General features: G+C 40.2%; 1 long non-coding RNA gene across 1 annotated transcript; it reads left to right on the top strand.

The window, feature by feature from the left end:
* The first annotated feature begins 15,209 nt into the window (after positions 1 to 15,209).
* On the top strand, positions 15,210 to 21,830 carry LOC139034778 (uncharacterized). The gene is made up of 3 exons (XR_011487323.1): positions 15,210 to 15,314; positions 15,773 to 15,844; positions 16,869 to 21,830. It is a non-coding gene; the product is annotated as an uncharacterized lncRNA (long non-coding RNA).
* The last annotated feature ends 2,086 nt before the right edge of the window (positions 21,831 to 23,916 follow it).

Raw genomic sequence — 23,916 nt, 5'->3', positions numbered from 1 at the left:
CGGGAACCATGCAGAGTTATGGGTTAGATAACTATGCCCAGGGAACAGGCCACAAGCAGGCCCGCTGTAGAGCTGTGTCGTCTGAACCTACGGAGGCTTTGCCATTTACTGAATGATGCAAACGCACAACCGTTTATTTTACTGTTTGACAATGGTTTCTTATTTTTCAAGAAACCCATTCAAGAGCAATGACCTCAAGGATGCAAACGTGTGAATTCAATGAAAACTTAAGCACAGAACTTCCATTTTTCAAGGAAGTTAATTATGAGAGCAAAACTTGCACAAAACGTACACATTTATGAGCCACAATGGGACCCACAGTGAAATCACTGACCACTTGAAAATGAGGAGCTGCAAATCTAATGAAGCCCCAGAGGCTGCTTCGAAAGTTAATAGTTCGTCTAAAAAGACTTGGACTGAATTACAAGAGTTAAGCAGGTGCAGCTTCAGAGGGTGTATTGGTACAACCCGTTCTGAAGCATGTCTTTTGATGTAGCTCCAATGACCTTTTGGAGAAGGCACTGGCACCCCACTCCAGTCCTCTTGCCTGGAAAATCCCATGGATGGAGGAGTCTGGTGGGCTGCCGTCCATGGAATCGCTAAGAGTCGAACACAACTAAGCGACTTCACTTTCACTTTTCACTTTCATGCATTGGAGAAAGAAATGGTAACCCACTCCAGTGTTCTTGCCTGGAGAACACCAGGGACGAGGGAGCCTGGTGGGCTGCCATCTATGGGGTCTCACAGAGTCGGACCCGACAAAAGTGACTTAGCAGCAGCAGCAGCAATGAGATTTTTCTATTTTAATTTTGTCCTTTTTAAATTCCAAGCTTCTTTATATACATACATATGTAAAGAGATAGCTGATAACATTTTGACTATATTAACATAAGCAGAACTCGCCAAACTACTCAGTTCAGTTCAGTTGCTCAGTCGTGTCCGACTCTTTGTGACCCCATGAACCGCAGCACGCCAGGCCTCCCTGTCCGTCATCAACTCCAGAGTTTACCCAAACTCATGTCCATTGAGTCGCTGATGCTATCCTATCATCTCATCCTCTGTCGTCCCCTTCTCCTCCTGCCCCCAATCCCTCCCAGCATCAGGGTCTTTTCCAACAAGTCAACTCTTCGCATCAGGTGGCCAAAGTACTGGAGTTTCAGCTTCAGCATCAGTCCTTCCAATAAACAACCAGGACTGATCTCCTTTAGGATGGACTGGTTGGATCTCCTTGCAGTCCAAGGGACTCTCAAGAGCCCTCCAACACCACAGTTCAAAAGCATCAATTCATCTGAACTCAGCTTTCTTTATAGTCCAACTCTCACATCCATACATGACCACTGGAAAAACCACAGCCTTGACTAGATGGGCCTTTGTTGGCAAAGTAATGTCTCTGCTTTTTAATATGCTGTCTAGGTTGGTCCTAACTTTCCTGCCAAGGAGTAAGCGTCTTTTAATTTCATGGCTGCAGTCACCATATGCAGTGATTTTGGAGCCCAAAAAAATAAAGTCAGCCACTGTTTCCCCACCTATTTGCCATGAAGTGATGGGACCAGATGCCATGATCTTAGTTTTCTGAATGTTGAGTTTTAAGCCAACTCTCCTCTTTCACTTTCATCAAGAGGCTCTTTAGGTCTTCACTTTCTGCCATAGGATGACATCATCTGCATATCTGAGGTTATTGATATTTCTCCTGGCAATCTTGATTCCAGCTTGTGCTTCCTCCAGCCCAGAGTTTCCCATGATGTACTCTGCATATAAGTTAAATAAGCAGGGTGACAATATACAGCCTTGACATACTCCTTTTCCTATTTGGAACCAGTCTGTTATTCCATGTCCAGTTCTAACTGTTGTTTCCTGACCTGCACATAGGTTTCTCAAGAGGCAGGTCAGGTGGTCTGGTAGTCTCATCTCTTTCAGAATTTTCCACAGTTTATTGTAATCCACACAGTCAAAGGCTTTGACATAGTCAATAAAGCAGAAATAGATGTTTTCTGGAACTCTCTTGCTTTTTTGATAATCCAGCTAAACTATTAAATGATGCCAATTTTATATCTGTGTCATCTGGTGTCACCAAAAAATCCCATTAGTTCTAGCAATAGTTGAAAACTTGCAAAAAATTTTTCATGGAATCAAATAAAAACTTTTAGGATTTTTGAAATGCCTGAAATTATTGTAAATGCTATTATTGTAAATTCAGTTACAAAGTGCAACACTAAGGATTAAATTACTTGTTTTTTGCAGTCATTGTATGTTTACAAATTTTAGTGGTGTTCAGGATTACGGGAAAATAAAACAGTGCTATGGAACAAAAATGTACTGGAATTGATTTCTATACAGATGATTCATAATTGTGTTCAAACAAGCTGTGATACTCTACCAATTGTAATAGAAACTGTGTTATCAAAATTTATGAATATTTTTATAAATATAAAGATAAAATAACTGAGCTACATAATTTTCATGGCGACACTGATGTTGAAGCAAGAAAATGCTTAGGTAAGGTGGCATATAAATTCACTTTTTGTTGTCCAAAATTAGTTAGATTTTAGAAACATTTGAGTCTTTTAAGAACAAATTTCTAACTCAACATAAGTGTCCTATAATGACATTGAACATTTTTATAAATATATTATTTAAATTTTGCAACGTTTTGTTTAAAATCATTTGGAAGTGCTTATTCAAAGTATTCAATAAGAGGAGCTCCTCAAAACTTCAGCCTGTACGTTTTAACAAATTGCAATTATTGAAACTAAAGCAAACAAGAAGATACTGAAACTAAGCCACATAAAAGCAAGGGAGGAATTGAAATAAACAGTGAGAGTTTAAATGGTTTATAAGATTTAATTTTAAAATTTCATAATTGTGCTTTCCATTATTTTGACTTACACAAAGAACTGTTAGATAAACATTTTATTTTTAACTGCCTAAATTTGCATTCTGTACCATAATAGACTGAAATTGAAAGGCCTATATTTTTGTAATACGTGTATTTGTTTAAATACTCAAAAGAATCATGACAGAGAATTCTTGATGATTTTTTCCTTTAAAAAATAATTGTCATATAAAGGTGCAAAATTGACAGTTAAAGAAGAAAAAAAGAAAGTACCTATGAAAATATTTGGATTTAAGTATTTATATATTTAAATGAAAAAATAAAATTAGAATTGAAACTCTTTCACTTTGTTCTGAGCTTATCAGGTATTATGCAGACCTTAAAATTTTTAACTTTTCAATTTAGATTATAACTATGAAGAAAAAAGCTGCTAACAATTCAAATTAACTATAAAATGCAAATTTGAGGGTTTTAGGAAGTTTTATGGAAAATTAAAAATAAAGGGACCTTATTGAAAAAGAATATATTCTTTAGGAAAAAAACACCTATGATGTATTATTAGAGACAGATTATATCTAAGAGAACTTGAAAGTATGTTACTATGTACCAAAAAAATAAGTATTTTTTTATGCTCAAATAGCATAAAATTTTAAATCTTTAATACATATGAATATGTATTTTTACTCCTGAAAATAGTTTTTGAGTGTGTGACATAAAAGTCTCTCAGTAATGTCCAACTCTTTGCGACCCCATGGACTATAGAGTCCATGGAATTCTCCAGGCCAGAATACTGGAATGGGTAGCCTATCCCTTCTCCAGGGGATCTTCCCAACCCAGGGATTGCATCTAGGTCTCCCACATTGCAGGCAGATTCTTTACCAGCCAACCCATTACTACCTTATAAATTCAATAATTTGTCATTCAAAAATACTTTTAAAACTATATTAATTATTCTGATAACCTTTTTTTATTCTTAGAAATGTCCTAGTCTGTATGATAAACTGTATAGTACCCTAGTTAGGATGGTGTCTCCTTGCAGGGACTGAAGTTTCTGGGGGTCCAAGCCCGCTGGGAGCCCCCCCAGGGACATCAGGCCTCAGGAGCACAAGTGCCCAGCTCCACTTGCTCTCAGGCCTTCTGCATTTAAAACATCCCCCTCCAAAAGCTTCCCCTGGTACGTGGCTCTATCAGAAGAGGAGCCTGAGAAATCGTGACCAAACTTTGTTTCTCTCCAAGGCTGGCCTCTCAGTCTACAGAAGGTGTAGCTCATATGACCCCAAAGCCCCTCGTTAATAAAGAGCGGATAGTGGGCAGGTCTGCCTTTCCTGGGTCCCGTCTCCTATGGAAAGTAAGGAGAGTGGGAGGAAGCATGCCAATGAAAAACAGGCAAGAGGGGACTTCCCTGGCAGTCCAGTGGTTAAGACTCCGAGTTTCCACTTAAGGGATGCAGGTTCGATTCCTCCTTGGGGAACTAAGATCCTGCATGCCCTGTGGCACAGCAAAAAAAAAAAAACCAAGAAAGGAAGAAATGAAGGAATGAAGAAAGGAAGAAAGAAAGAGAAAGAAAAGATGGTAAAAATTCCACAGAAACCCTATTTTGAAAACATTGCAGGGAGTTTGGGAAGGCCATACACACACTGCTATATTCAAGATGGATAACCAACAAGGACCTATTGTATAGCACATGGAACTCTACTCAATGTGACTTGTCAGCCTGGATGGGAGAGGGGTTTGGGGGAGAATGGATGCATGTAATGTATGGCTCAGTCCCTTCGCTGTTCGCCTGAAACCACCACAACATTGTTAATCTGCTGTGTGCGTGCATGTGTGACCCCAAGGACTGTAATCTGCCATGCTCTTCTGTCCATGGAATTTTCCAGGCAAGAATACAAGAATACTGCTATTTCCTTCTCCAGGGAATCTTCCCAACTCAGGAGTCAAACCTGTGTCTCAGGAGATCTCCCACATCTCCTGCATTGCAGTCAAGTTCTTTACAAGCTGAGCCACGGGGGATATCCCAGTACAAAATAAAAAGTCTAAAGTTTGACAAAAAAAAAAAAGACAGTGTTTTGAAAGAAAGGCCAAATATAAGGGGAAAACAAAGCAACCATGGGATCTCGTTGCAGATTGTTGCTGAGAGTTTCTGAGCTGAGTTTGAAAACGATTAAGGAGAGTAAAGGAAACAGAATTTCCCTCATAAGCCGTAAGATTTACTCCACCAATCACACAGGACTCCAGTGTTTTCTCAGCTACAACAAGTCAGCAAGTCTTCTTCACAGAGTGGAATGGTATGTCCTGCTCCACCCTGAAATAGCAAAGTTCAAGTTCTCAGCACTTTCCATTTCTCATGGATTCTGTCTCTCGGAAAGTGGGAACTCTAGGCTAGGATGATTCCTGTCAAGAAAAAAAAAAATAGTTTAAAAAATACGCAAGAAAGAATTTTTAAAAATACATTCTATTTTAAAAGGAAAGGAAAAAAAAATCAAATACACCCTTTGTCATGTTGCTTCTACAAAACTATTCCAATTTCCTTTAGGATGCAACTTCTGAAACACTCTTCTTGCAGTCTCTCCAGGATACTGGCTCAACCAACTTCTCAGTCTTTATGTTTTTATAACTATTTGTCATGAACTTTCATTCTCATCCTCTGGTCTCCTCACCATCAAACACTCACGCTCTATCTCTTTTCTCCAGCTGGAAATCCCTATTTTGAATGGCTTTAATTCTATCTGAAAACTACCATTCCTTCAAGTATCAACTCCAATCTTTCACCATAAAGTCTTCTCAATCTACTCATATCACAGTGATTATTCATTTTTGCAAAGCGACAGCAATTTTTAACAAGTCAGTTCTCCTCTGATCATCCTCATTTCCTTACCTGCAAATGAGTGACCTCCCCTACATCTTAGGGTGGTTTGTGAAGACTGAATAAGATGATATACGCAGCTGTTTCTGGTTACAGTAGATAATTATCGGACAGTGATGGCCACTGCATTAGGAAAGAGTGATATTATGGAAGGATACATTGATATCGAGAAAAGAGTTTTAAGGTTCTGCCAGTATTGGGTTCCAACATCATTTAACTTCCTGAGTTTGTAAAATGGGAATAATAAGTCCTATCTCATAGAGTTGTGGTGAAGATCAATGAAGAGAATGTAGGTAAGGATCTTCTTGATTCTAGAACAGGCAATTGGTTTGTTTGCACCTTATTGCCTCAGAGTTCATTCATTCATTCACTCATTCCCTAAACATGAATTGGGGGCTTGAGATACAACTGTGAACCAGACACGAAAAGTCCCCTGCCGCATGACCTGGTAAGGGCTGTTCTATGATGGGGACGATCAGGATACCCAGGGGAGGGCACCGGGTCCAGAATGGCGAGGTCAGGAAAACCAGGGGCTGAGGGGGAACAGGAAAGGCTATGGCAGTCGGGCATCTCAGGGAGAGGCAAATTTCTATAATAACATTATGTAAGTTCTGGAAATTTAATAGGCAGCTCTGTGACCCTGTGCAAGCCAGCTCTGCACACTGCTGTTTTATGGGGGGGGGGGGGGGGAGTCACCTTAAGTTGATAGAGCATTACAGAAAATTTCCCAGAAGCACGTAAGAATGAATTTTAATAAAGGGATATTGGTATTTAACAGTCAGGGTAAGACCTGCTGAGGTTATCCTGAATAAAGAGAAAAAACCTGATTCTTACCGATCACAATTCAAATCTCAACACCGAGTAGTCATTTAAACAGAAAGACAGGCGTCCTAGCGTCCTGTTCGGCTCAAACATCCTAAAAATGTGAGGTTCTACGCTCCAGCCACTGTGTGTGCACCTTGGACAAGTGTCCTGGCCTTTCTAAGTCTCCATTGTTTCATCTGTAAAATGGGGAGAGTCAATGACCTGCAGATGGTTATGAGGAAATAAAATACTATCAATGGTTTGTCAGAAACAACCCAGTTCAATCAGCAGATGAATAGACAGACACACTGAGGCTTACTCTCATTCATACCTACCATTCAGCAACAGACAGGAATTAACTCTTAATACACACAATTCTTAGATCTCAAAATCATGACCCAACTTAGAGAAGACAGATTTAGAAAGTGTACATACCGCGCAAACCATTTGTATAAAATTCTATAAAATGCAAACTAATATGAGAACAGAAAACAGTTCAGTAGTTGTGAGTGAGAGATGTAGGGAAGGGGTGAGAGGGGAGGACTACAAGGAACCCAGATAGACTGAGAAGTGATGGAAATGTTTGTTATCTTGATGGTGGTGATGGCTCCGTGGGTGTACACATGTGTCAAGACTTATCAAATTGAACACTTTAAATATATGCAGCTTATTATTTGCCAATTATATCTCAATAAGCTTTTAAAAGACAGGAGAGACCAAGAAGCAGGGTTTTGCTCTGAACTCATTATGATCTTGTCATTCAAGAGGATGCTAATAGTTATGAATCAGTTTTGTTAGCAATCCTTTCCCACCACAAAGGAAAGGCAGTTTTCTAACAGTTTGTACCCTGCGGTGTCACATGAGATCAGTTCTCATGACAAAAGATCATAAGGATCACGTTTTAAACATTCAAGTACTTGCAAGAAGCTTGTACTGCGCATTCGTTGTTTTAAATTTCTGGCTAAAAATTCCCTTCTCGTGACCCCACCCACCTTCCACAGGAGCTCACGAATTACTTGTGCCACAATCTGCTGTTCGCCAAAGCTACAGACCCGGTTTCTGGGAAAGAAAAAGCTAAAATCTTTTATATGACTAAGTTAAATGACAGAATTAGCCCAAGTCAGCGTTTCTAAAGATTCAAGCTGCTCAATTATTTATATATTTATATACATATATTGTAAATTATTTTATTTTTGAGGTAAAATTACTCACCTGATATATGTGAATATGAAAAAGTAATTGGCAAAAAGCCCAAGTGCCACCCCCACCATTTCTTGCCATTCCTGGTCATCCCCTGTTGTTCTTCCAATATAGAAAAAAGCCGACATATGTGTATATTCTTCCCTCTCCCTCAGTTCAGTTCAGTTCAGTTCAATTGCTCAGTCGTGTCCAACTCTTTGCAACCCCATGAATCACAGCATGCAAGGCCTCCCTGTCCATCACCAACTCCCGGAGTTTACTCAAACTCATCTCCCTCTATTAAAACCCAGCAACTTGCACTTCCTTGGCAGTACAGTGGGTAAGAATCAGCCTACCAATGCAGGGGACACAGGTTCGATCTCTGGTCCAGGAAGACTCCACATGCGGCAGAGCAACTCACCCGTGGGCCACAGCTATTGGGCCAGTGCCCTAGAGCCTGACAACCACAACTGCTGCCGCCCACCACCCAGAGCACATGCTCCACAACAGGAGAAGCCCAAGGACCTCAACTAGAGGAAGTCTTTCAGCAGCAAGGAAGGCCCAGGTCAAACAAAAATAAAATTAATTAATTAAAAAATAAGTAAACTCCAGCAATTTGTGTTTTAACATGATATCCTTGTGACTCATTGCACACAGAATTTTGAGAAGCACTGACCTGACATAATCTTATTCTCTTGAGTTTTTCAGTTATCAAAAGTAGATATCTTTGTCCAAACTTCCTGAGTCAGGAATTAGGAAGCCTTTCAATTATGCAGTGGAGGTGACAAATAGGTTCAAGGGATTAGATCTGATAGACAGAGTCCCTGAAGAACTATGGACAGAGGTTCGTGACATTGTACAGGAGGCAGGGATCAAGACCATCCCCAAGAAAAAGAAATGCAAAAAGGCAAAATGGTTGTCTGAGGAGGCCTTACAGATAGCTGAGAAAAGAAGAGAAGTAAAAAAAAAAAAAAAAGAAAAAAAAAAAAACTTTTTGCCAAGTAAAAATAAATAAATATTCCAGTGGGAAAAAAAAAAAAAAAAAACCTTTTTGCCAAGTATAAATAAATAAATATTCCAGTGGAAAAAAAAAAAAAAGAAGAGAAGTGAAAGGCAAAGGAGAAAAGGAAAGATATACCCATCTGAATGCAGAGTTCCAAAGAATAGCAAGGAGAGATAAGAAAGCTTTCCTCAGTGGTCCGTGCAAAGAAATAGAGGAAAACAATAGAATGGGAAAGACTAGAGACCTCATCAAGAAAATTAGAAATACCAAATGAACATTTCATGCAAAGATGGGCACAATAAAGAACAGAAATAGTATGGACCTAACAGAAGCAGAAGATATTAAGAAGAGGTGGCAAGAATACACAGAAGAACTACACAAAAAATATCTTAATGACCCAGATAATCACAATGGTGTGACCACTTACCTAGAGGCAGACATCCTGGAATGCAAAGTCAAGTGGGCCTTACGAAGCATCACTACAAACAAAGCTAGTGGAGGTGATAGAATTCCAGTTGAGCTATTTCAAATCCTAAAAGGTGATGCTGTGAAAGTGCTGCACTCAATATGCCAGCAAATTTGGAAAACTCAGTAGTGACCACAGGACTGGAAAAGGTCAGTTTTCATTCCAATCCCAAAGAAAGGCAATGCCAAAGAATGTTCAAACTACTGCACAATTGCACTCATTTCACACATTAGCAAAGTAATGCTCAAAATTCCCCAAGCCAGGCTCCAATCATACATAAACCAAGAACTTCCAGATGTTCAAGTTGGATTTAGAAAAGGTAGAGGAACCAAAGATCAAATTGTCAACATCCATTGGATCATAGAAAAAGCAAGAGAGTTCCAGAAAAACATCTACTTCTGCTTTATTGACTACACCAAAGCCTTTGACTGTGTGGCTCACAACAAACTGTGAAACATTTTTAAAGAGATGGGAATACCAGACCACCTTACCTGCCTCCTGAGAAATCTGTATGCAGGTCAAGAAGCAACAGTTAGAACCAGACATGGCACAACAGACTGGTTCCAAATTGGGAAAGGAATACATCAAAGCTGTATATTGTCACCCTGCTAATTTAACTTATATGCAGGGTCAATTCAGCTCAGTTCAGTTGTTCAGTCATGTCCGACTCTTTGCGACTCCATGAACCACAGCATGTCAGGCCTCCCTGTCCATCACCAACTCCTGGAGTTCACCCAAACCCATGTTCACTGAGTCTGTGTTGCCATCCAACCATCTCATCCTCTGTCGTCCCCTTCTCCTCCTGCCCTCAGTCTTTCCCAGCATCAGGGTCTTTTCAAATGAGTCAACTCTTTGCATCAGGTGGCCAAAGTACTGAAGTTTCAGCTTCAACATCAGTCCTTCCAATGAACACTCAGGACTGATCTCCTTTAGAATGGACTGGTTGGATCTCCTTGCAGTCCAAGGGACTCTCAAGAGTCTTCTCCAACACCACAGTTCAAAAGCATCAATTCTTCTGAACTCAGCTTTCTTTATAGTCCAACTCTCACATCCATACATGACCACTGGAAAAACCATTAGCCTTTACTACATCATCTGAAATGCCAGGCTGGATGAAGCACAAGCTGGAATCAAGATTGCCAGGAGAAATATCAATAACCTCAGACATGAAGATGACACCACTCTTATGGCAGAAAGCAAAGAAGAACTATAGAGCTTCTTCATGAAAGTGAAAGAGAGTGAAAAATCTGGCTTAAAAGTCAACATTAAAAAAACGAAGACCATGGCATACAGTCCCATCACTTCATGGAAAATAGATGGGGAAACAATGGAAACAGTGAGAGACTTTATTTTCTTGGGCGCCAAAATCACTGCAGATGGTGACTGCTGCTGCTGCTGCTAAGTCAGTTCAGTCGTGTCCGACTCTGTGCGACCCCATAGATGGGGTCATAGATGCAGCCCACCAGGCTCCCCCGTCCCTGGGATTCTCCAGGCAAGAACCCTGGAGTGGGAGGCCATTTCCTTCTCCAATGCATGAAAGTGAAAAGTGAAAGTGAAGCTCAGTCGTGTCTGACTCTTTGTGACCCATGGACTGCAGTCCACCAGGCTCCTCTGTCCATGGGATTTTCCAGGCAAGAGTACTGGAGTGGGTGCCATTGCCTTCTCCAGATGATGACTGCAGCCATGAAATTAAAAGACACTTGCTCCTTGGAAGAAAAGTTATGACAAACCTAGACAGCATATTAAAAAGCAGAGATATTACTTTGCTGGCAAAAGTTTTGTCTAGTCAAAGCTACAGTTTTTTCCAGTAGTCATGTACGGATGTGAGAGTTGGACTATAAAGAAAGTTGAATGCTGAAGAATTGATATTTTTGAATTGTGATGCTGAAGACTCTTGAAAGTCCCTTGGACTGCAAGGAGATGCAACCAGTCAACCCTAAAGGAAATCAGTCTTGAATATTCATTGGAAAGACTGATACTGAAGCTGAAACTTCAGTACTTTGATCACCTGATATGAAGAAATGACTCATTGGAAAAGACCCTGAAGCTAGGAAAGGTTGAAGGCAGCAGGAGAAGGGGACGACAGAGGATGAGATGGTTGGATGTCATCACAGACTCGATGGACATGAGTTTGAGCAAGCTCCAGGAGTTGGTGATAGACAGGGAAGCTTGGCATGCTACAGTTCATGGGCTCGCCAAGAGTAGGACATGACTGAGAGACTGAACTGAACTGAGTTCTCAGCTGGAAATAGGGGTGGGGAATGGGAGAGAGGAAAAACCAAGAGGGCAAGTATGTAGACAGCGTTTCAATCTACCACCTGATTTCCCTTATTCATGCATTAGTTTTAACTACAAAATAAATAAATATCCAATATATAAAATGTGAAATCCTATCACCCATCGGTAACGACTTTACATACTGATGCATCTCTGAGAGCAATGGAATTTTATTTACTATTTTTATATGTATAAATACAGTGTTTTTCTCTTCTCAACAGAAATTCTATTATATCTAAATTCTTATCTATATTCTTCTCACTAACAGTATATCTAAAGGATTAGTTCAATGAGGATGAGACGGTTGGCTAGTCCACTAGTTGATGGGGAAGACGCCTGGCACAGAAAAAAAGAGACTGCAATGACTAATCTTGAAGGCAGCCGGCGATGAGGGTCGGATCTGAGATTGTCTAAACAGGCAGGCAGCCCTGAGCGAACTGTGTAGACTCTGGGGGCAGTTACCTAGCTGAAAGTCAGTGGGCAAGCTGGCCTGATACTAACAAGCCCAGTCTTATTTTACAGGACCTCCGATGGTGTGGTGTGTGGTATGGGGACAGGGACCTGACTCAGAAAGGGTCAGAACCCCGGCCTCAGGGTCAGAGTGGGGCTAGATCCTGCAAGGAGTGGCTGTGTGAGAGTCCCAGTGAGAAACAACCACTTCCAATCAACTCAGTGGCTCATCTGTCAGGGATAAGGTTAACTCCAGACTAGCTCCAGGCTGAGGATGCTGAATTAAATTAGTAGCAGTAGTGATGAAGAGGAGGGGGTCAATTTAAGAATTAATCTTGACTAATCATTGGTGTGGCTTCCCTGGTGGCCCAGACTAAAGAATCCACCTGCAATGCAGGAGACCTGGGTTCCGTCCCTGGGTTGGAAAGATCCCCTGGAGGAGGAAATGGCAACCCACTCCTGTATTCCTGTCCGGAGAATCCCATGGATGGAGGAACCTGGTGGGCTACATAATTGGCAAGAGACAGTGACTGGTGGGAAGGAAGGGAAGAGCATAAAGTTTCCCAATCTGCTCTGCTATAAATCACCTGAAAAGCCTAATAAACAGAGACTTCCCAGCCTCTTTACTGAAGATTCCAACTTAATAAGTCTAGGGTGAGATCCAAGAATCTACCTGTCATTTTGTGTGTGTGTGTGATTAGTATTTTTTATTTTTTTATTGAAGTATAGTTGATTAACAATATTGTGTTATTTTCAGGCATACAGCAAAGTGATTCAGTTTATGTCTCTGGCTTGGGGTATTGGGTACGGGTAATGGAATTCACTGACTTCAGTTTTAGGTATGTTGAATTTGGAACATAACAACAATGGTGATAGGACTTCCCTGGTGGTCCAGGGGCTAAGACTCCGAGCTCCCGATGCAGGGGGCCTGGGTTCTATCCTTGGTCAGGGAATTAGATCCCACCACAACTAAGACCCAGCATAACCACGTAAATAAATTACATTAAAATAAATATTTAAAAAAACAATAGTGACTAAATCTATTGAGCATTTACTTTATACTGGTGCTTCACATGCACTATTTAATTTAATCCATAAAACATCCATATAAGGGAATTACTATTGCTATACTCCTTTTGAAAATGAGTAAATTGAGTGATAGGGACAGTAAATCATTTTCCATTAATTACGCAGCTAGTAAAGATAGATCAATAGAACAAAATAGAAAGTCCAGAGATTAATCCATGCCCCTATGGACACCTTATCTTTGACAAAGGAGGCAAAAATATACAATGCAGAAAAGACAATCTCTTCAACAAGTGGTGCTGGGAAAACCGGTCAACTACGTGAAATAGAATGAAACTTGAACATTTTCTAACACCATACACAAAAATAAACTCAAAATGGATCAAAGACATAAATATAAGACCAGAAACTAAAACTCTTAGAGGAAAACATAGGTAGAACACTCTCTGACATAAAACATAGCAAGATCCTCTATGACCCACCTCCCAGAGGAATGGAAATAAAAACAAAAATAAGGAAATGGGACCTAATTAAACTTAAAAGCTTTTGCACAACAAAGGAAACTATAAACAAGGTGAAAAGACAGCCCTCAGAATGGGAGAAAATAATTGCAAATGAAACAACTATCAAAGAATTAATCTCCAAAATATACAGGCAGCACATGCAGCTCAACGCCAGAAAAACAACCCAGTCAAAAGTGGGCAAAAGATCTATATTTTTCCAAAGAAGATATACCGATGGCTAATAAACACATGAAAAGATGTGCTCAACATCACTTATTATAAGAAAAATGCAAATCAAAACCGCAACGAGGTACCATCTCACGCCAGTAAGAATGGCCATCAACAAAAAGTCTACAAACAATAAATGCTGGAGAGGGTGTGGAGAAAAGGGAACCCTCTTACACTGTTGGTGGGAATGCAAACTAGTACAGCAAATGGAGAACAGTGTGGAGATTCCTTAAAACACTGGGAAAAGAGCTGCCAGGAATTCCACTGCTCAGCATATACACCAGAAAAGGAGGATTGAAAGAGACAGATGCACTCCAAGGTTTGTGGCAGCACGATCTACAACACCGAGGACATGGAAGCAACCTGGATGTCCGCGGGGAGATGAACGGGTAAGGAAGTCACGGTACATACACATAATGGGATACTGCTCAGCTCTACAAAGGAGTGTATTTGAGTCAGTTCTAATGGGATGGATGAACCTAGAACCCATTATACAGAATGAAGTAAGTCAGAAAGAGAAAGGAAAATACTGTATATTAATGCATATAAATAGAATCTAGGAGGATGACACCAACGATTCTACATACAGAACAGAAAGGAGACCCAAATGTAAAGGGCCGACTTCTGGACTCAATGGAAGGAGGAGAGGGTAGCATGACTTGGGGGAACAGCACTGAAATGCGTGCATTACCATATGTAAGAGAGATGACCAGCGCAAGTTCCACTCAGGAAGCAGGCACCCAGGGCCGGGGTCTGTGACAGCGGGAGGGGTGAGGTCGGGTGGGAGGCGGGTGGGGGGTTCAGGCTGGGGGAACACATGTATACCTAGGGCTGATTCATGTTGATATACCGCAAAAACCATCACAGTGCTCTAAAGTAACTATCCTCCAATTGCATAAACAGATTTAAAAGAGAGAGCAGATCTAGATGTTTAGACCCAGACACACCTTACCCCAAAGCCCTAGTTCTTCCCAACAATGTTCTATTGTCTGCTGAGCGGATATGTTCCCACAGGCGGGAGCACCCAAGTTGAGTTGAATCACAGGTCAGGGCTGGAAATAAGGATTTGAAATGAAAATTTGCTTTCGACTGCCCAAGGAGAAAGCCTGCAGAGAGAGAAGAATATTTGGTCAGAGATGGAGCTGTGTTCCTGTTTTGAAATGTGGGCAGTGGATAAAAAGGCCTTGGGCGTCAGAGAGGTTCTCGGAGAATCAGGAGAGACAAACATTTTATAAATGAAGCAAGTTGAATTACCAGAAGGAGTAAATTTAAGAGCAGTAAAGAGCTCCTTTAAAATAAATTATCCATTGAATTTGGCGAAGGAGATAATTTTTTTACCTTGCCCAGGAAGATGGGGTTGGGGAGGGGAAAGTCAGTCTCCTCAGACTGAGGAGAAAAGAGATGAGGAGATGGAGGCGGTGAGTGAGGCCTTTTCTGGCAGGCTCAGCCTTGACAAAATAAACAGGAAAAATATCCACCGAGATGTTCACTACGCTCATCTCTGAGTAGCTGGGTTCCAAGTCTCTTTCATTTCCTGACTCCTTTTTTTCCTCTCAGACTGCACTTTAGTAAGAATGCACTTGAGTAAGCATTGTTTTCATTGAGGGCGATGCTGGAGAAGGAGAAAGCTGGGGGAGCAGGTTTGCCCCCCTTAATCTGGGATGGACAAAGGAAAAAAGGTAAACTGCGGTCTTACCTTCGTGCAGGGGCAGATAAGCTATGGAAATGAAAAAGGTACACTCGGTATCTTAAAAGATAAAGAGGGCACTTTTCAATCTACAAGGTTAATTTTATAAAATCGATTTCTTTTTCTGCACTAAAATTGTATATACTTGTGGTAATCTGGAAGTCTAAGAATGTTGGCTGTTGACTGCTGCCATCATGTTCTTAGAAAATTATTTTCCTTTTTTCTGTGGGATGTTCCAATACCTAGATATACCAAGTACTGCTGAGTTCATCTGTTTGTGCTTTGACAAAGGAGCCATTTTAGGGGCAGATTTGTGAACTTAGGCAAGAAACTTAATACCAGCTAACTGTGATAAAACCCATTACCAGTTAGAAATAACCTTAATGATCGCTTACCTGGTTTCTTATGAAAACCTTTTCTAACTGACTTGTTCTCTTCTTTTCTTGTCAGTGTTTCAGGAAAGAGTGAACTTGATTTCTCTGCATCTACTAAATCCAGCTGTGACAAAATCTTATTTGTGAGGTATGATTTAAAAGTTAGAGAAAATTAATGAAACCGAAAAAAAAATTTTTTTCAATTTCAACTTTAAAAAAATAAACCTGTATTGACAATAGTAGGAAAATTATTTCAGATGCAAAATGAAAGCATTTGGGACTCAAGGACAGAGATGACTAGAGGGGCCACAGGAGAGGTGTTAAGTTGGGGCTACCAGTCATCTGTTCACAGACCCAGGGAAACAGCCGGGTGAGGGAGAACTGGCCAGGTTAGGATGTCTCAGATGTGACAGGGCTGGGGAAACTAGGGCTGGCAGAGAGAGGAAGCCAGACTGCAGTAAAGAAATAGCTTCTCTCACTTCTTTGCCGTCACCCTGTGGGTAATCCCTCTGACGTTTTCAGCTTCTACTTCCAGTCTGACTGCCACATATTTATGGAAAGCATTTTTGCTACAAAACTGATCATCATTGTGCAATGTGATCGTTTTCACTTAATATTATAGCATTTTATCGTGGCATTGAATATTATAAGTAACACTTTGGTACCTAAAAATCCCTTATTTAGATGTTACATTTTTCAAGGTTAGTGAAACGTTTTCAGATTATTTTCTAGAAAAATTATATCAATTTCTTTCCCATCAGTAGTAGATCAGTCCTGCTTCACCACACTCACAAGCTGTGATGTTATCATTTTTTTCCATCATTGTCAATTTGATAGGGAAAATAGGGTATAGAGTTGTAGATTTTAATTTGCATTTCTTTTATTATCTTCAAGGTTGGTTATTTTGGTGGCATTATAGTTCACATATATTTCCACTCTGAAATATTCATGTCCTTAATTATTTTGTTTAATATGATAATCATGCTTTTATTAATTTGGATTATTTTTAAAATATCAAGTACATTCATATTTACCTGCCATCTTGGCTTTTAATTTTTAAAAAATTTAGAGGGAGAGTAGCCAAACCTAAATAGCATGCTGCAGATATTGAAAAGTGATAACTATTTGTAAATATTTCTATTTGTTTCTCTTTGTTGACTGTATGCTTTAAGTGCCAGAAGGGAAAAAATAAAAGTGCCGGAAGACATCATCATCATCATCACCGTCATCATCATCATCATCACCGTCATTATCGCTTCATGCCTCAGTATTGACTCCAGGTATTCTTTTCCTTATTTTTCACTCCAGTTAAAGATTTCCCACTATGATTGCTGGGTGGCATTTCATTGCCTGTGGATTTCTTCATGGAATGTGAAGAGTTAAAAAGTGAATGGCAGATGAGCTGTGTTGTTTCTCTGCAACATGTCCATTTTTTTCCAATGAACTAAGATGAAAGGATTTCATAGTGATTAAATGTGGTTGCAGGTTTGGAGCTAGAAAGCCCTGATTACTAGCCAGCAATGTATCTGTGGCCCACATTTCCTCTCTGGGTTGTGGTTTCTTCCTCTGTTAAATGGGCAAGCAGTCTGGGGGAGGTTTGTGAGGCTAAACGAGAGATGCATGCAGAGTATTTTAGTTCCAGCCTCACACGTGGCACGTGCCCCATAAGGAGTGCTTGGTTTCCGTGGATGCAATACCACTGCCGAGGTGATCTCTGGCTGGGATGTGCCGCTTCATTGCGATTCGGCTTCTCAGGGATCTTTAGAACATCCTTCCAACCATGGACCCTCTTAGGTTCTGTTCTGTGCAGACTTACTTTTGATCCTTTTATGGAACTGTGATAAAATATTATAAGAAAAATTAGTCTGGGATCCCCATAGCAATTGCTGATGGGTGGAGAAGCACTTGCGCATGTGTAAAACCCAACATCGCATGCCTCACGACACAGCGTGGGGGCTTAAAATGCAGATACTAGTAACCAGATTCTGATTAGTGACTTGGCCTGAATTCTTTCAGTGAATTAAAATGGCACTAGATAGAATTTAAGACAGTATTTGTGCTCCTCTTTCTCAACATGTCAAACTTCTAGAATAAAAGAGACTACTTCCTGGCCAGCTCATATCCAGAAAACAAAAACAGGAGGTGAAGTCTGGACCTTTGTGAAGAAACAAAAGTCATCTCTAAACTATACAGCAGTTCCTGGTGGTTCTCTTTCAAATGCTGGCTATTCTTTCTGTCATCTCATCTCAATGGTCTTGTCTCAGAGGCCTTCCAGACTGTTCAGTTCCTTGCCCATCGCTTTCCTCCACTTCCTGTTTGGTTCCAATATTTAACATGCTCTTAACATCATCATTGATTACTTGTGCTGCATACCCGTCATCTGTCCCCTTTCCTGGGATGGAGTTTCCATGAGGACAAGAGCCAGGTCTCAGCATCCAGCTCGGGGCAGACACGAGGCAGAAACTCCATGCATCTCCTCCAGGTACACCTGTTGACTGAGACAACTCCGGAGGTGAGCTAACAGCTCAAATCAGCGATCTCTGTCCCTCTGAGCTGACTCTCCTCTTTCATGATGGCTCCCTTTGCCCTCGAGGGGAATGCACATTTGAAAGTTCTCCAGATACGCTCAGCTCAGTCTCTTAGCAGCTCTCCTAAAGTCTAGGACTCCCTCCCACGGGGTTCCCTGGGGAGAGGCAGAATAAATGGATTCCCATGGAGTAACGCGATCGCATGCTCGCTCCTTACTGCACACTAGTATTCGCTCAGAATAAATGCAGAGCTAAACTAAGGTGCCTCCATGCCTTTGGTGGTTCAACAAAGTAAGACTAAAAGTAACAGCTCGTTGACAAAATAAATGAAAAATTTAAGTGGTAGCTTTGTGGTATCCACCTGGATTAGAACCTGAGGAGGATTCCTCTGTGCCCTTCCTCATCTCTCCTCTCTTACAGGACTCCAGAGAGAGTTTTTGCTTCAGAGCCAGCTCTTGCTCTCCTCAACCTGTAAGTGGGAGGTGGGGGGGTGGGGGTCCTTTATTCCACACCACTCAGCCTCAGACCAGCACAGCTGGCCTTCGGAGACCTTACCTGGAGTGAAGTGCTCAAGAACAGATTTTCATTTCTCAGGTAACAAGACATTAGTTTTGTTCGTGGTTACACAGAAACATGGTAATACATGGAAAATACAGAAAAATGCCAGTCAGGCAAGTATGAGCACTGAAACCACTGCCTTCCCCTGGGGAAAAAATTAGCATCCACATTCTGGCATAGCCCTCCGGGAGTTTTTTGGGTTTTTTTGTCTGTCTGTACTTATTTATCTCTACAAGTATAGAAAGCAATGATGTATTTTCAAAGGAAATATCTTGTAGACTGCCACAAGCATTTAAGTTTTAAAAGAAGGGGCACGTTTTTCGTTCGAGCAGAGGGAGGACAGTTTGTCGGTTTAGTTCATGGCTATAACCCCACAGTTAGAACAGCACTTGGCTAAATAATTAACGGTTTGAATGATTGAAAGCAAATAACATCTCTCTGTTAAACAAGAAAAAACTCTATATTGAGACTATCTACTTGTTTATGGTTTTTTTTTTTTCTTTCCTGTTTCCCTATGTGCACCCCCTGGGCACTTCTAAACAAATTATAGCCTCCCCATTCAGGGAAATCTTTAAAAAGTGCCTTGGAGCCTTTACGGTCATGTCCAGGGTCTTTAGCCAAAGTTTTAATTGAAAAGCTAAGTCAACGGTAAGAATCTTGCTTATTCAGAGGCAAAACTGTTAAGTAGCTGGATATAAAGAAATAAAAAGCTGCCCATTTGAATTCTCAAAAGCTTAGCCCTACAACTTGCTTGAGTATTGCCTTTTTAAAGTGAGTGTGTGTAGCGGGATGGGGGCTAGGGGATTAGGGTGGAGAACAAATGACATCAAGTGTCTCCCACCATCGTCTATGTAGAGTTTTCACACACACACACACAGAAAGTTACACCTGAATCTTAACTGTGAGAAACAGACAAACCCCAACTGAGGGGCATTCTGGCTCAGACTCCTAAAAAATGAACCAGCATGTGTATGTGAACCCCCAGGAAATGCAGTAGAATTCACTGCATTTTTTTTTGCTATTGCCTCCTATTTTCACTGTCTAGATTATGAAAGTGAGCTAGCCAGGAAGTAGACTCTTTTGTTCTGAAAATTAAAGTAATTTAATATAGAGAATGGCAAAGTCCCATTCATTACCTAATTAACAGGAACATCTCTCTCCTTGATGAAAATTTGTTGACCTCATTAGCTTAGACCAGAAGCCAAGAGAATGCAGCTGTCCCTAGAACATGTATTCCTGAGATAATGAACTAAAAGCCAAGGTTTTACTGTGCAGTTTAAAGTTCACTTTTTTACCCCTAATCTCTTCTCATTCACTCATTACCTGACAAGATTAGACATTTTGGAATTTCTTTCCTCTTCTGAGCTCTACTGCAGAGCGGCCCTAGCTATAGTGTGAAGGCAGTTTTCCTTTGGGAAAGTTCTGAGATGTGGTTTTCTCATAAGGCAAAGGAGGCACCCTCTCTCTCAAGCCCTTCATCCTACCATTACCTTTGAAAGGTTAAAAATCTGCCATTCCATTTTAATGCGTTAAAATATAACCAAGTAAGTTCATCAGAGAATTAAGATGGCTAAATTAAGATGTCACAAGTGAGTGACACTGAAGAATAGTGAGCCAGGAAACAGTGAGAAATTATCTCTGTGCATGAAGCTTTGCATGCCAATCAGCACACTTCATCAGGACATTTTCCTAGGTGGAAATATATTTAAGTCAGAGAATGTAAAGTGGGTTTTTTTTTTTTATCACTGTTTCTACTTTTTATTATAGGAAATTTTAAACGCATAAAAAAATGAATAGCAAAATGGATCCCTGTGTAGCCATTTCCCAGCTTCAACAAAGATCAATGTGTAATCAATCACTTTTCATCCATAGTCCCATGTAGGCACTTCTAATCTTCAGTGGATAATTTTCAAGCAAATTCTAAACACCATGATTTCATCTGTTAATATTTCAATCTGTGTTTCTGGAATATAAAAATGCTTTTTGTTTCTGACCTTAACTTCAATGCAGTAATTGCATCTAATGATAATAATTCTTTAATATGGTTAAATGTCCATATAGAGTGGTTTAGATATGTTAAACTGCTTTTTGAAGTCTCTAAACAAATTTATATTTTCACCAACCACGTTTGAGACTGTTTACTGCATTTTCATCAAAATTATGTATTAGTTTTCTTTTTTTTTTCACTTTGGAAAGCTCTTTAATAGATTGTTTGCAAACAAAATTATGTATTAGTTTTCTTTCCTTCACTAATTTAATAAATGACCCACGCTATCTCATTGATATTGGAATTTGCATTTCTTTTATCAGTGGGGTTGCATATTTTTTCATAAGCTTATGAATTATTTATATTTCCTTGTTAGTGCTCTATCTATTCCTGGCCTTTGAACATTCACCAGTTGCAATCTTAGTGTTTCTTTTATGAGATCTACGTGAAAGTTTGTTAGAGATGGAGCTACTATTTTTCCACTGATTGCTTACTTAGCCTCTTACCATCATCAGTGATTGTCACTGAAAGGAAGAAAAAAAAAAAACCTGAAATTAAAACTCCTCCCAAAGCCACCCAGCCCTATGTCCACCCTGTACTTTGGTACTTTGCATGAATCGATCCTGCCACGTCTCTGCCAAGGTGTATCTGGCTTCTGTTTAAACATTTCTAGTAATAGAAACCTCACTGTTTTAAGGGCGTCAGGTCTGAATATGGGCTATAATAATTGGAAAATGTCTTGCATTGAATGGAAGTCTTTATATTGAACTTATTAATAGTAACCTCTACCTTGTTCTCTCCAAGGAAGCAACCCGAAATATCATTCTCAGCAGATGGATCCCTTTAAATTTCTGATAACAGTATAGTTTCCTACATTCAGGCCAACATTCCAGCTCCTTCAATCACTCATTTGTTGTCATTTCTAAGCTCCTCATTATTTTGACCTTTCTCTTCTAGACATACCCAAAGTCAATGCTCCTAATAAAATGTCTCTCGGTCTCCTTATTTCTCCATCTACAAAATGGTTCTCAGAACAAAAGAGATAATGCTATCATTGGTGTCCTCCTTCTCTGAGAAATTGATTATAATTTAGCATTTTAAAAAACTCTTTAAAATAGTCTCTAGATGTAAGCCAACCTTTAACATGGAATCAAGCTTCTATAATAAAATTAGAACGAGATCATTATAAATCATCTTACTTCCTAATATATAATATTGTGACATTTTTTATCAAATTTAAACAGCAGAAATTACAAAGTTGTTCAGATGCTCTACACACCCAAGACATTGATTTATACCATGTGCATGCTTTTGTGTTAGAATATGATTGTCAGTGTATATTCTCCTGGCCTTTGAGGATTCTGCAAAAATTAGATTATGAAATATTTTCACTTCATATAGTGTCTAATGGGCTTCCTTGGTGGCTCAGATGGTAAAGAATCTGTCTGCAATGTGAGAGACCAGGTTTGATCCCTGGATCAGGACGATCCCCTGGAGAAGGGAATGCCAACCTACTCCAGTATTCTCAAGGACAGAGAAGCCTGGCAGGCTACAGGCCATGAGGTCTCAAAGAGTTGGACACGACTGAAGTGACTAACACACACATATACATAGCGCCTATGATCTTTCTTTTAATGATAGAATGTTGGCAATGGAAAGGAGTTTAGAGACCATGTAGTTCAACCATCTCTCCCTAGTTTCCCAGAGAAACAAGCTGAAGTTCAGGGAGGTGAAGAGATTTCCCCAAGGACACAGAGGGAGCTGGTGGCAGGTTTTTGAGGAAGTTGGTCAATCAACCAATATTTTCTATCAAGGTTTGTAGGCAGCTAAAAGAAATTGATCACTGTGATGTCACCAGACCCCTTTTAATTTTCAGGTTTTCCTAACCAAAGATACAGCAATTAGATTGCTGTAAATACCAATCTAAACACCAAAACAGCTATGATGACAGATTGTATTTTCTGAAGATAACCACAGCAATAAATCCTGCAGGATTTCTTGATCCAGTAAACCCATACATCTGTGAGGAATAATAACCTATTGTTTTAATAGATGAAAATTTAGAGTGGCTTATTATGCAGCAAGCTGTGTGATCTATCCTCAGCTTTTATTTGTCTTTTTTATAAACTGTTTTCCAGTAGGTATGATTTACTAAAAGAAACACTAGTGGAAGTCATATAAAAGTATTCTTAATCCCAGTTTTTAAAACTACTGGCCCTCTTCCCCAACTCTATATACTTTGTTTATTTTGTTATATTTTGTTAAACTTACTCCTTGCCAGAACCCTTTGGACAAGATGCTACAACTCTCATGTCACAGATGAAGTGCTTGAAACAGAAAGATATGAAACACCCTCAAAAAGTAATAGAGCTGGATTCAGACCCACAACTCTCTAGCTAAATCTGGAATCCTTTCTGCTTTCAGAGTTGGTAAAAAAGGACAAGATATTATTGGGTCTGGAGAAAGCCCTGGCTCTGGCTGAGCATTAAGAATTAGAGGCAGGGAATTCCCTGGTGATACAGCATGCAGGACATGAGTTCTATCCCTAGTCAGGGCACTAAGATCCCACAGGCCACAGGACTCAGCCACCACAAAGTGGCAAGGTGAGTAATTATCTGGTCAGGTCGAGGTGAAGACTAAGTGAGATAATACACATGAAGCAGTATGCACAGCACCCATCTGTGATCATCTCTAAATATGGCCTCCAAGTGATTTCTCCCGTCCCTGGGCACAGAGCTGCTCCTCACACAAGCCATGCAGTCCGTTCCTACTCTCCTTGAAGCTGGGTGGGCTTTTACTCATTTCTAAAGTTTATATGAAGACATTTTTTTAAAAACTCTGGTGGGATGCCAGCTGCACATTCGGCTATTGTTGTGGAAATTAATAATTCGACTGACACACTTTTTAGGTGTACTTACAAATAATCTCCATAATCACTGAATTCAAAAGGCCTTTTCCCCGACTAAGAATAAAATACAGGGACTTCCCTGGTGTTCCAGTGGTTAAGACTCTCCCTTCTAAGGCAGAGAGTAGGGTTCAGTCCCTGGTTGGGGAGCTAAGATACCACCTGCCTCACAGCCAAAAAACCAAAACAAAAAACAGAAGCAATATTGTAACAAATCCAATAAAGACTTTAACAATGATCCA

This window comes from Odocoileus virginianus, chromosome 4 (assembly GCF_023699985.2).
Source record: "Odocoileus virginianus isolate 20LAN1187 ecotype Illinois chromosome 4, Ovbor_1.2, whole genome shotgun sequence".
NCBI lineage: Eukaryota > Metazoa > Chordata > Mammalia > Artiodactyla > Cervidae > Odocoileus > Odocoileus virginianus.
This window is presented reverse-complemented; position numbering and strand designations above follow the sequence as displayed.